General features: G+C 45.6%; 1 protein-coding gene across 1 annotated transcript in view; it reads left to right on the top strand.

Annotated features, from left to right (window-relative positions):
• Window positions 1–14290, top strand: part of LOC126417035 (ras-responsive element-binding protein 1-like) — a 465403-nt gene that overhangs the window by 157225 nt on the left and 293888 nt on the right. The window lies entirely within an intron of this gene.

Genomic DNA, 14290 nt, shown 5'->3' with positions numbered 1-14290 from the left:
TGACACAAACACGCATGCTATGAGTAGTCGTCAAGTTTAAATAAGTTATCGTGTCAGAATACATCGATATCGTGAAACTTGATAAAGGAGTTAGGCCTTATGTCTGTATTCATCCTTCAGTCTGACACATTTTTCCAAAGAAGAATTAATTGACGGAGACCGTGGTTGTAGAAGTCTCCATTCTGGTTAGTCTTCGAAAATCATCTCGTCGTCATTTTCGAAATATTTTGCTTTCCTTCCACTGAGGAAAGAGGTCACCAGATTTAGTATCAACACAACAAAAAAATGGTTCAAATGGCTCTGAGCACTATGGGACTCAACTGCTGTGGTCATCAGTCCCCTAGAACTCAGAACTACTTAAACCTAACTAACCTAAGGACATCACACACACCCATGCCCGAGGCAGGATTCGAACCTGCGACCGTCGCAGCAGCGCGGCTCCGGACTGGAGCGCCTAGAACCGCACGACCACCGCGGCCGGCAATCAACACAACATGAAGGGGGTGAGGAAAAATTTGATACGCCAAAGAAGCAGAGTGTGTGACTGCTTCCTGTGGAGAATGAACTGTGATGTCGTGGAGTAAGAATATCCCCTCGGATGCATTGCATTGCTAGTGTCCCGTAACCTCGCCAAGAGACTTCGGCGCTATTCTACGACGATTTGCCCCTTACGAATATGATCTGTTCGCTCCACAACATGGCAGCCCCATCACCTTGGCAGCCCATCACCTTGCCCAATGCCGTTATTGGCAGTGTTGAACCCCACCTGTTTTCACTGTTTGATTTGCTCATTTGTCTCAGTGTAATATTTATACATCCAGCACACGTCCATGGTGATTATGCAGCTAAAGTTGCAGCTGACACAATTGTAACACTGTCTCTGTTCGGCAGACCTTAAAAGAGTGTGAGCAGTTACACAAGCTGTAATATCGGAAAATCGAGTCCGCCTTGATAAAAAAACACCTTGTTATTCGTTTATTTCTTTATTCTCCCAAACTAGGTTCGGCGACAAATATCACCAACATCAGTGGTTTTTTTAATCTAAAACATACAGAAAATAGCATGGTTATACAAACACAGTAGCACGTTATTACGTTTTTACTATTCGTTTTTTAAAATATAGTTTCCATATGGACACTTTTATACTAGTAGTATAAAAGTGTCGATACTAAAGTGTCCATATGAAACCTATACTTTAAAAAACGGTTAGTAAAAATGTAATAACGTGCTACTGTGTTTGTATAACCATGCTATTTTCTGCATGTGTTAGAGTAAAAAACCCCACCGAAGATGGTGATATTTGTCGCCGAAACTCGTTTGGGAGAATGAAGAAATAAACGAATGACAAGGTGTTTTGCATCAAGGCGGACTCAATTTTCTGATATTACTGCTTTCTGTGCAAACACGGACCAAATGGAAGAGTTCCAAGATAAAATCATAGTTACACAAGCTAGCGGATGGCGATTTTTGTCGTGTTAAATTGTCGTGTAAGATGCTGAAAACTGATCCATGTCTAATTTTCACTTTTCCCGCCATCGTCTCTATTATGACGCACCGATCATCGAACGCCAGAGCCCCAACCTCTCTTGGAATTCACGGTTCTCCGCAGAAAGTTGGTCAACCAATTTGTTCTTCGTCATTCAGGCCACACTGGAGACGTCTGCGCCGCCTAATCATTGTGTGATATGATGGTGTATTTATGTCATATACTTTCACCAACTCGCCATGGATTTTTGCAGCGTCGTTGGCTTTCAAATATAAATGGAAATGTCGTGTGGCTAGGGCCTCCCGTCGGGTAGACCGTTCGCCTGGTGCAGGTCTTTCGATTTGACGCCACTTCGGCGACCTGCGCGTCGATGGGGATGAAATGATGATGATTAGGACTACACAATAACCAGTCCCTGAGCGGAAATGTGGGAATCACATTACCGCGCGATACGGCATTTTATCATAACCTACGGACATTTTGTTTTGGGCGCTCTAGCTGCATTACTCTGGTGCGGGTATTTCAACGCGCGTCAGGTCTGAAGACATCTACCTGCAAACAAAAATTTAAATATGTAACTTCATTTCGTCGACGTGGAAAATAAAACTTTATGATGACCCTTGCTCTACAACTGATAGCCATTTGGTTAAGCTCGCAATGAACGCCTTGAGAGGCTTTCCAGCATCACTTACTCTTGCCCAGAAAGGAGTCCAGTATTCAGCAACGCATATTTTCAATAAGTTACCAGCAACCATTAAGAGTTTAGTTTCAGAGAAGGCACAATTTAAACAGAATTTAAAAGAATTTTTGGTGGCCAACTCCTTCTATTCCATCCATGAGTTTCTCAACAAGTGCAGTAGACCATTTTAATGAAAATTTATTATACTTTAATTTTTGACAATACTTGGTTGTAACAGCCAAGTAACTACGTACTGTGTGAATGATCGATGTATGGAAAGCAGATGTAAGTCTTAAGTCTGTAAATGGTGGAAGTTTAATTTTAAATCTTTTACATATCTGACTGTTCTTAACTGAGGATCACTGAAATGAACACTTTAATTTTTGACAATACTTGGTTGTAATAGCCAAGAAACTAGCAAATGTCTGAATGATGGATTTAATGAAAGCAGATGTAAGTATTAAACCTGTAAATATTAGAAGTTTAAATTTAATTCATGTACATAATTTTATTGTTTATTGACTGAGCATCATTAAAATTAATGAAACTCAAGTTTTTCTAATTACATTTTTGTAAAGTGCTTATCTGACTTGTTCCACACCCAGGAAGATTCCCTCTGTTATGGGTCTATGGAATGAATAATTAATCTCATCTAATCTGAAATCTTCGCCTCAGGCCTAATAGCATACCGTCCCCCTCTACACTTGGAGGGTTTCTCCTCTCTCTTTCTCTTTCTCTCTCCCACGGTGTTCTGCAAAATTCGCCCTGGACATTTTCTTAAATTTCGTTGTCCAACTGGGCTGCTTTTACTCACCAATCAAATTGTTTTTTAACAAGTTTCGTTACCCTTGCGTAGCGCCAGAAACACACATTTGCAATGAATATTTCCTTAGAAAAGCGTTCCTGAATAGCGTAGTTCACTTATACCTCGAAAGTACGTGAGCCTCTTGTCCAAATTTAACATCAACCGTCCGACATGTCCGTATATGCTGCGCACACTTATATTACCTTGTTTTCTTTTTCTGTACCGCCGTACGAGAAACAAATAAGAGAGGTTACTTTCCGAATTCAGCCGGTGATCGTTGGGGTTGTCCGAGGTACGCGTCCGTGCGCACGGCTGCTACGCCTACCGCCAACTGTCTTGTCAAGCAGATGCACAAGAAACCCAGGTACACTCCTCGGGCTAACGTCATAATTGCGTTTCCGCCCGCCCGTTCTCCAAACTGCGCGCACACACTTCGGACACTGCGTAAATCTTTCGCTTGACCTCTCCTATGGCGATTTACGGTCTGTCGGTGTAGGGACGATGTTCTTTGCCGCGTGCCGTTAGACGATAAATAATATCTGTGAGGTGCGCGCGCACGCCGCCCCGCTAGGCGCTTCAGAGCCTGTCCAAACGGCCCGCCTCGTATTCCGCTACCTGCCGCCTGCACCCTCCGTGCAACTTCGGGCCTGTGAGGTGTTTTTTTTTGGCACGGAACGGAGTTCCTTTCCATCTGGCCGCGCTCCGCGCTCACCGTTTATCACTGCGCCTTTTATCTCGGGGAAGACGCGCACGGCTCAGTTTTTGCGTGTCTCGCGCAACCGGTGTGCCTTGTAATGACACAAGCAAGCGGGCGCGGCGGCGAAGGAGCCTGAGTTTCCGATATGCTACGCCGCTCCCGCCCGCCCTGCAGACGAGTGTACTCTGCTAAAGGAGGCCCCTGTTATTCTCCGGTATTCTCCCTTTAGCCTAAATACTGCGTGTTACTCTTCAGTCAGGGGGTTCCACTATCCACCGCTCTACCATTTCCAGCCTCTTGTCTTCGGCCAAAGTTGTTACCTGTTGGTATGCAGATATGGTAGATGCCAGACTTTCATTGGAAGCATACCCAGAAAGTGAAGTCCATTGACGAAGAAGGTAGCATACAAAACCGATACTCACGTAATTCTCAGTCTAGGACCCGTCCCAGATAGGACTAACAGAAGAAGTAAAGAAAGTCCAAAGACGAGCAACGCGTTTCGTCACAGGTTCGTACAGTAAGCGCGTAAACGTCACAGAAAACGCCCCAGTGGGTGACAGTAAAAGAGAGGCGTTGTGCATTACACTGGGGTTTACTGCTAAAATTCTGAGAGAGCGCGTTCCTAGAAAAGTCAACTAACATGTTGCTTCGTTCCACGTTCATCTTTCGCGAAAACCATGAAGGTGAAATGAGACAAATTCGAGATCACACGGAGGTTCTCCCTGCGCGACATTTGCGATTTTGCATCAGATATAGCGTTATATAGAACTCAAACGTAGCGCTAATTAGAAGTTTTTGGAATGTGATGTTACAGAAGTGACAGAAATTAGATGGGTAGATAGCGTAACTCATGTATTGAAATGGGAGTCAAAGATGTAGATGGTTCAAGAAGACTAAGAGAAAGAATAGATCTGACAGAACACACCTGAACCATCGAGGAACAATTAGCTTGGTATGGAAGGAAGTGAATATGAGTAAGTAACTGAAATCAAGGCTTCAATACAGGAAACAAGCTACACTACTCATGCAGAGATGAAGGGACACTTTGGACCGAAGAAATGAGGTTCCGTATAGAATTCCTAGGTAATACGAGGGGCCTTCAATAAGTTCAAAAAATGGTTCAAATGGTTCTGAGCACTATGGGACTTCACATCTGTGGTCATCAGTCCCTTAGAACTTAGAACTACTTAAACCTAACTAACCTAAGGACATCACACACATCCATGCCCGAGGCAGGATTCGAACCTGCGACTGTAGCAGTCGCGCGGATCCGGACTGAGCGCCTAGAACCGCGAGACCACTGCGGCCGGCTCCTTAAATAAGGAATGCAACACTTTTTTTCTGATAATTTCAGCTGATTAAGGTATCATGAAGTTCCGACAGGTGGCAACGCTATACGTAGCCTTCAAAATGGCGTTCTAACCGAGTTGCGTTCTAAGCCGAGAGCTGTTGCATCGAACGGGGATTGTATTGGGAAGTGGGGTTTTGTAGTAAAAAATAATGGGGCATAGTATGGTATATTGGCTGAAAACCAAAGCATCGTACATATTCATAGGCGCTTGCAGAATGTCTACGGAGGCCGCTTGCAGAATGTCTACGGAGGCCTGGCAGTGAACAACAGCACGGCGAGCCGTTGGGCGAGGCGTCTGTCATCATCGCAACAAGTTCGCGCAAACCTGTCCAATCTCCCGCGTGCTGGCCGGCCGCACATAGCCATGACCCCTGCAATATTATAACGTGAGGACACTCTCATTCAAGGTGACCGACGGTGGGTCACAATCGAGCAGCTCGCTGCTGAATTAGTCGTTTCTGTTGGTATTGCTGACAAACTCATCCACTAGTTGTGGTACGCAGGTGTGTGTGCCCCGGATCTCACATTTTCCGAATTCCATCTGTTTGTCCCAATGAAGGATGCACTCCCCAAGAAACAGTACGTGGATGACAGGAAGGTCATTGATGCAGCAACACGTTGTGACCTGCGTCGACTACGCGAGCGTCCGGTCCTCCCAGTAAGGCAGCGTATGGCTGTTGCATTGAAGGTAGATTCCATTGGGAAACAGTGTTTTGTAGCCATAACAGAGGGGAATAGTATAGCGTGTTGGAAACCTGAACAAAACCAACCTGCTTTCAGGAAACATTTTTTGGCATTACTTATCGAAGGCCTCTCGTACCATCGCAGATACGAGGTCCGTTTTAAAAGTCCCTGCAAAAATAAAAACTACTTACGTGTTTGGGGTAAACCTTCTTTATTTTTCGACGTAGTCTCCTTTTAGACTTATACACTTCGTCCAAATGCTGTTTTAATTTGTTGGTCCGTTCCGAATAATAGAAATTGTCGAAGTCTGCAAAATCGCTATTAGTTGCTGCAATCGCCTACTCGTTTGAATAAAATCGTTGTCCCGCCAGCCATTTCTTCGAATTGGGGAACAAGTAGTAGTCCGAGGAAGACAAGTCTGGAGAATAGGGGCGATGTGAAACGAGTTGGAATCCTATTTCCATTAATTTTGCGACCACAACTGCTGAGGTGTGTGCTGGTGCACTGTCGCGATGGAAAAGGACTTTTTTGTGGTCCAATCGCCGGCGTTTTTTCTTGCAGCTCGGTTTTCAAACGTTCCAATAACGATGAATAATATGCACCTGTAATAGTTTTACCCTTTTCCAGATAGCCAATGAGGATTGTTTCTTGCGAATCCCAAAAGGCACTCGCCGCAACCTTTCCGGCCGAAGGAATGGTTCAAATGGCTCTGAGCACTATGGGACTTAACATCTGAGGTCATCAGTCCCCTAGAACTTAGAACTACTTAAACCTAACTAACCTAAGGACATCACACACATTCATGCCCGAGGCAGGATTCGAACCTGCCACCGTAGCAGTCGCGCGGTTCCGGACTGCGCGCCTAGAACCGCTAGACCACCGCGGCCGGCCCGAAGGAATGATCTTCGCCTTGTGTGGTGCAGATTCTCCCTTGGTAACACATTGTTTAGATTGTTGATTGGTCTGAGGAGTATAGTAATGTATCCATGTATCATCCACAGTGACGAAACGACGCTTAAAGTCCTGCGGATTCTTCCTGAACAGCTGCAATCCTTGCAACACTTCATACGATTCCGTTTTGGTCCAGTGTGAGCAATCGCAGAACCCATCTTGCGGATAGCTTTCTGAAATCCAAATGTTAATGCAAAATATTATGTACCCGTTCATTCGAGATGCCACAGCACTAGCAATCTCACGCATCTTAACTTTTCTGTCATCCATCACCATATCATTGATTTTGTCCATGATTCCTGGAGTCGTAACCTTCACAGGGCGTCCAGAACGTTCAGCATCACTTGCGCCCATATGGCCACTCCGAAAATTTTGAAGCCCCTTATAAACTGTTCTAATCGAAGGTGCAGTCACCGTAATGTTTATCAAGCTTCTCTTTAGTATCCTGAGGCGTTTTGCCTGTCATAAAGTAATGTTTAATCACCACACGAAAATCTTTTTCCTCCATTTTTTGACAATCACTCGTCTTCCTTGATTCACACGAATGCCAAACACAAAGAAATAGACCAATATGGTTGAAACTTGGTGTGCGTTCTTCCCAAACATGCTGCGCGGTGTGGGACCCTTACCAGGTAGGACTAACGGAGTACATGGAAAAAGTTCAAAGAAAGGCAGCACGTTTTGTATTATCGCGAAATATGGGAGAGAGTGTCACAGAAATGATACAGGATTTTGCCGCGCGGGATTAGCCGAGCGGTCTCAGGCGCTGCAGTCATGGCCTGCGCGGCTGGTCCCGGCGGAGGTTCGAGTCCTCCGTCGGGCATGGGTGTGTGTGTTTGTCCAGTGTGTAAGCTTAGTTCAAAGAAAGGCAGCACGTTTTGTATTATCGCGAAATATGGGAGAGAGTGTCACAGAAATGATACAGGATTTTGCCGCGGGGATTAGCCGAGCAGTCTCAGGCGCTGCAGTCATGGCCTGCGCGTCTGATCCCGGCGGAGGTTCGAGTCCTCCGTCGGGCATGGGTGTGTGTGTTTGTCCTTAGGATAATTTAGGTTAAGTAGTGTGTGCTTAGGGACTGATGACCTTGCAGTTAAGTCCCATAAGATTTCACACACATTTGAACATTTGATACAGGATTTGGGCTGGAAATCATTAAAAGAGTGGCGTTTATCGTTGCGACGGAATCTTCTCACGAAATTACAATCACCAGCTTTCTTCTCCGAATGCGAAAATATTTTGTTGACACCGATCTACATAGGGCGGAACGATCACCACGATATAATAAGGGAAATCAGAGCTCGTACGGAAAGATATAGGTGTTCATTATTTCCGCGCGCTATACGAGATTGGAGTAATAGAGAATTGTGAAGGTGGTTCGATGAACCCTCTGCCAGGCACTTAAATGTGATCTGCAGAGTATCCATGTAGATGTAGAAGCAGATGGAGACTAACTAAACATGACCTCGATACGCACCGGTGGTGCCATCTCTCGGACTTTACACGGACTTTTCAAACGCCCCCGTAGTCCACAGAGGAACGTAAATACGTGAAGACATTCGAGTTGGAAGCAGCCGCTGTGAACGGCGGCTAAGCTTCCTCGGGGCAGAATCCGTGAGAGTCGGATCTTCCGCTACAGAAGAGCGGCAGGAGTAATTGAGACATAATTCAATAATAATGCGTGTCGCCTGCGGCCGTCCAGAGAGATCGTGGGAAAGCCCGGACAGAATGGGAGGGATGCAAATGAAGAGCAGGTTTCCTCCGACCCTCATCCGACTTCCCGAAAGAGCGCCGGTGCTCTGGGAAGCCAGGCGTCCATCACGAAGCGAGTTTACGTCGCGCGGCAGTCGCTACTCAGAAGGATCGCCAACGAGGAAGCTGTAACTCTGGCCGCTGGACGCTGGTCCGGCAATCGACCATGCCCGCCACGCGCGCAGCCTCACGTCTCGCGCGGGCCGCTGCATTGCTATGAGTGGCAACGTCCTGAGAGCCAGCCGCATACGCGGTCGCTCCGCCCGCGAGTTGGCGCTTTGCCTCGCAGGGGATTTACTGGCGGCGGCGTGAATGGCTCGATCGTCAGATTAGCGTACGCCGCCGTCAATGGACTGAATCCTGTAAAGGGTGTGTCATCTTGACGTCAGGTTCAGTAGAAACCAGTGCATGCGGCAGACCGTATTCGTCAGTAGATGGATTGCCTGGCGTTGAGGACGCGGCTAACCGCAGTCTCTGAAAACTCCTTCTGTCAGTTATTGCTATAAAGGTAAATAATTTTTTCTGAGCGAAGTATCTTTAAGTGAAGATCTTTGTGACGTGCTCCAGGTGCACAGCATAACACGGCAGATTTCTCGTGACGATCTGTATATACAGCGCGAGCATTAATACCGTGGTCCTCCAAAAGAAATGCACACTATTTTTCTTAAAATCTATCTTTTGTAATACAAGTTTGAAAGTTTTGCAGTGTGTAGATACATCCTTTAGGAACAATATTTTCATTTCTCCACACAATTCCCGTCCCTCTCACCTGCCTTACGCCATCTTGTAACCAGCGCCTGTACACCCGCACGGTAAAATTCTGGACCAACCTGTTGGAGCCACTGTTTGGCCGCGTGCACAAGGGAGTCATCATCTTCAAACCTTGTTCCACGAAGAGAGTCTTTCAGTTTCCCAAAGAGATGATAGTCACATGGAGCCAGGTCAGGACTGTAAGGCGGGTGTTTCAGTGCTGTCCATCCGAGTTTTGTGATCGCTTCCATGGTTTTTTGACTGACATGTGGCCGTGCGTTGTCGTGCAACAGCAAAACATCCTGCTTTTGCCGATGTGGTCGAACACGACTCAGTCGAGCTTGAAGTTCCTTCAGTGTCGTCACATATGCATTAGAATTTATGGTGGTTCCACTTGGCAAGAGTCCTTCGAAATCGAAAAACACCGAGGCCATAACTTTTCCAGCAGAAGGTGTGGTTTTGAATTTTTTTTTTCTTGGGTGAATTTGCATGATGCCACTCCATTGATTGCCTCTTCGTCTCTTGTGAAAAATGATGGACCCATGTTTCATCACTTGTCACAATTCTTCCAAGAAATTCATCTCCACCATTCCCGTACTGTTCCAAAAGTTCGTTGCATACTGTTTTTCTTGTTTCTTTGTGAGCCACTGTCAACATCCTGGGAACCCACCTGGCAAAAACCTTTTTTAACGCCAACACTTTCGCTATTCTGCAAACACTTCCGTCCCCTAACCCAACGTAGCGTGACGATTCGTTCACTGTGATGCGTCTGTCTGCAGTCGCCAATTCGTTAACCCTCTGCACATTGTCTGGAGTGTGTGCAGTACGAGGCCTGCCACTGCGAGGACAATCCTCAATATTGGCGTGCCCACTTTCATCACGTAACCTGCTTGCCCACCGACTAACTGTACTGCGATCGACAGCAGCACCTCCATGCACCTTTTTCAACCTCTTGTGGATGTTTCCCACTGTCTCGTTTTCACAGCACAAGAATTCCATGACAGCGCGTTGCTTCTGACGAACGTCACGTGTAGCAGCTATCTTGAAGATGTGCTGTGACGGCGCCACTCACGGGAACAGGTTCAACTAAGTTTGAAAACAAGCGGGAAGGATGTATCTACATACTGTAAAACTTTCACACATGTAGAATGAAAACTGTATTTTTACAAAAATAGTGTGCATTTCTTTTGGAGTGACCCTCGTAAAACGGACAAACTGCCGGATGGATTACTGACTGGGAATGGAGGAAAAAAGGTCATGTGAACATGCGTCCGGAATTGCATCGTTGCCATGGTAAATGGCACTGACGAATGACAGTTCGTCTGACGAAGTCCCCTGTATTCCTTGTGTGTTGCAAGCTGTGTGATTGTAGCGTACTGTAAGCAGCGTTGCGGTCCGGTATACGTATCGAGACGTTGTTTGTGTACCGCCAAGCAGATGGAAACAGTCGAGAGGCAGCACGGCTATACCAAAACAAGTACCCTCACAGACACCAACCACATCACACAACCCTTCAAGCCCTTTTTGGGCGTTTGTGTGATCTTGGCTTCTTCGGGAGAGAGGGACGTGCAGGGAGGCGGCGTATTGTACGTACACCAGATTTCGAGGCTCGCGTTCTGCAGGATATTGAGACGAACTTTGGTATAGGCTGTGCTGCCTTTTGACCGTTTCCATTTGCTTGGCCGTGCACAAACACTGTGCTTGTACCCGACATGAATGTTGGACCATTCTGCTGATTACAGTATACTGTGTGAATCACGTAGCCTGCAACACACAAGGAACACACGGCACATGGTCAGGGGAACTGACATTCTTCAGCGCCATCTATCGTGTTAACGAATCATTTCCGGACACAATTTCATAGAGCCTTTTTTCATCCATTTCCAGTCACGTATCCGTCCCTGCGATTTGTCGGTTCGCGTTATGTTTGTTTATATTCGTAGTGGGAAATGAATCATCTGTGACCAGTTGGTAATCATAGTGGATGTAGCCAGGTGAACATCAACTAATAAGTCGCCTATACTAACGCAAGTTAGCATCCACCATCAAGCTAAGAAAATAAACATGTAATTTCATGTGCCTCAAGTTGAGATGAGCCAGAAAATGTTGGAAAACTACAGGGCTATTACAAATGATTGAAGCGATTTCATAAATTCACTGTAGCTCCATTCATTGACATATGGTCACGACACACTACAGATACGGAGAAAAACTCATAAAGTTTTGTTCGGCTGAAGCCGCACTTCAGGTTTCTGCCGCCAGAGCGCTCGAGAGCGCAGTGAGACAAAATGGCGACAGGAGCCGAGAAAGCGTATGTCGTGCTTGAAATTCCCTCACATCAGTCAGTCATAACAGTGCAACGACACTTCAGGACGAAGTTCAACAAAGATCCACCAAGTGCTAACTCCATTCGGCGATGGTGTGCGCAGTTTAAAGCTTCTGGATGCCTCTGTAAGGGGAAATCAACGGGTCGGCCTGCAGTGAGCGAAGAAACGGTTGAACGCGAGCGGGCAAGTTTCACGCGTAGCCCGCAGAAGTCGACGAATAAAGCAAGCAGGGAGCTAAACGTACCACAGCCGACGGTTTGGAAAATCTTACGGAAAAGGCTAAAGCAGATGCCTTACCGTTTACAATTGCTACAAGCCCTGGCACCCGATGACAAAGTCAAACGCTTTGAATTTTCGGCGCGGTTGCAACAGCTCGTGGAAGAGGATGCGTTCAGTGCGAAACTTGTTTTCAGTGATGAAGCAACATTTTTTCTTAATGGTGAAGTGAACAGACACAATGTGCGAATCTGGGCGGTAGAGAATCCTCACGCATTCGTGCAGCAAATTCGCAATTCACCAAAAGTTAACGTGTTTTGTGCAATCTCACGGTTTAAAGTTTACGGCCCCTTTTTCTTCTGCGAAAAAAACGTTACAGGACACGTGTATCTGGACATGTTGGAAAATTGGCTCATGCCACAACTGGAGACCGACAGCACCGACTTCATCTTTCAACAGGATGGTGCTCCACCGCACTTCCATCATGATGTTCGGCATTTCTTAAACAGGAGATTGGAAAAGCGATGGATCGGTCGTGGTGGAGATCATGATCAGCAATTCATGTCATGGTCTCCACGCTCTCCCGACTTAACCCCATGTGATTTCTTTCTGTGGGGTTATGTGAAAGATTCAGTGTTTAAACCTCCTCTACCAAGAAACGTGCCAGAACTGCGAGCTCGCATCAACGATGCTTTCGAACTCATTGATGGGGACATGCTGCGCCGAGTGTGGGAGGAACTTGATTATCGGCTTGACGTCTGCCGAATCACTAAAGGGGCACATATCGAACATTTGTGAATGCCTAAAAAAACTTTTTGAGTTTTTGTATGTGTGTGCAAAGCATTGTGAAAATATCTCAAATAATAAAGTTATTGTAGAGCTGTGAAATCGCTTCAGTCATTTGTAATAACCCTGTAGTTTATGGGAATAAAAGAACATTTTAAGAAAGTGTCTGCTCAAAAGGTTTCTTAATCGTTCGTCGACGCCATATTCGCGCTACTTTACTGTACTCTCTGTATTTCTTTGTATTACTTCTTTAAGGCACAATCTTATACCTAAAGTTTACGCAAACTCGGACATGGAACATAAAAAATTCGATATTGAAGGAAGAATATACTATCAACCTGCGTGGATCATAATACTTTTGTACACTAATTCAAACAAATATTTCGATTATCTTTTATTTTATTTAATTATCCTGGCAAGATTACGGCAGTCATACCCTGTGTCGCATCTGTAATGGTAAAGCTGTAGTTAATTTGAACGTTGATTCGAGCTCCGCGCTGCTTGAACTCACTTTCCCAGCGAGTTACAGGAAACACTACTGTGTATCGTAGACTACGAACATCGTGGCGTTATTCACGTTGACAAATCATTTCCGGAGCTGAAAGAAGAGTTAACTGACAGAAAAAGAAAACCGTAGAACCGACTGAGGAATTGTAGTATGGCACACAACCAGAACAGCATTAGAAAGTTGCAGCGAAATGCAGGAAGATCTGCAGCGGAGAGGCACTTGGTGCAGGGAGTGGCAACTGACCCTTAACATAGACAAATGTAATGTATTACGAATACATAGAAAGAAGGATCCTTTATTGTATGATTATATGATAGCGGAACAAACACTGGTAGCAGTTACATCTGTAAAATATCTGGGAGTATGCGTACGGAACGATTTGAAGTGGAATGACCATATAAAATTAATTGTTGGTAAGGCGGCTGCCAGGTTGAGATTCATTGGGAGAGTCCTTAGAAAATGTAGTCCATCAACAAAGGAGGTGGTTTACAAAACACTCGTTCGACCTATACTTGAGTATTGCTCATCAGTGTGGGATCCGTACCACGTCGGGTTGACAGAGGAGATAGAGAAGATAGAAAGAAGAGTGGCGCGTTTCGTCACAGGGTTATTTGGTAAGCGTGATAGCGTTACGGAGATGTTTAGCAAACTCATGTGGCAGACTCTGCAAGAGAGGCGCTCGGCATCGCGGTGTAGCTTGCTGTCCAGGTTTCGAGAGGGTGTGTTTCTGGATGAGGTATCGAATATATTGCTTCCCCCTACTTATACCTCCCGAGGAGATCACGAATGTAAAATTAGAGAGATTCGAGCGCGCACGGAGGCTTTCCGGCAGTCGTTCTTCCCGTGAACCATACGCGACTGGAACAGGAAAGGGAGGTAATGACAGTGGCACGTAAAGTGCGCTCCGCCACACACCGTTGGGTGGCTTGCGGAGTATAAATGTAGATTTAGATGTAGAACAGCCATTCTTTATACCTTATCATTAAAGTCATAACGACACACATATGTAAGAGATTTTACAAGTAGTGTGGCGTCTAACAAGTTACAAATAAGTCGGACAGAAATGGCGAAATAATGAAAGCTCATACTGTAGTTTATATTTGTTACTGAAACGTACAAAAGTAAAGATAATACAGGTACAGTGTCTGGTCAAAAGTATCCGGATACCTAATAGTGGACACTTGTATGGGGTGTCTCCACCCTTCGCCTTTATGATTGTTAGGACTCTGCGGGGGGACACTTTCAGTAATATGTCTGAATATCTGCGGCCTGTTCTTCCCCTGGAGCTGAAACCAGAGAAA

Source organism: Schistocerca serialis, chromosome 8 (assembly GCF_023864345.2).
Source record: "Schistocerca serialis cubense isolate TAMUIC-IGC-003099 chromosome 8, iqSchSeri2.2, whole genome shotgun sequence".
NCBI lineage: Eukaryota > Metazoa > Arthropoda > Insecta > Orthoptera > Acrididae > Schistocerca > Schistocerca serialis.
This window is presented reverse-complemented; position numbering and strand designations above follow the sequence as displayed.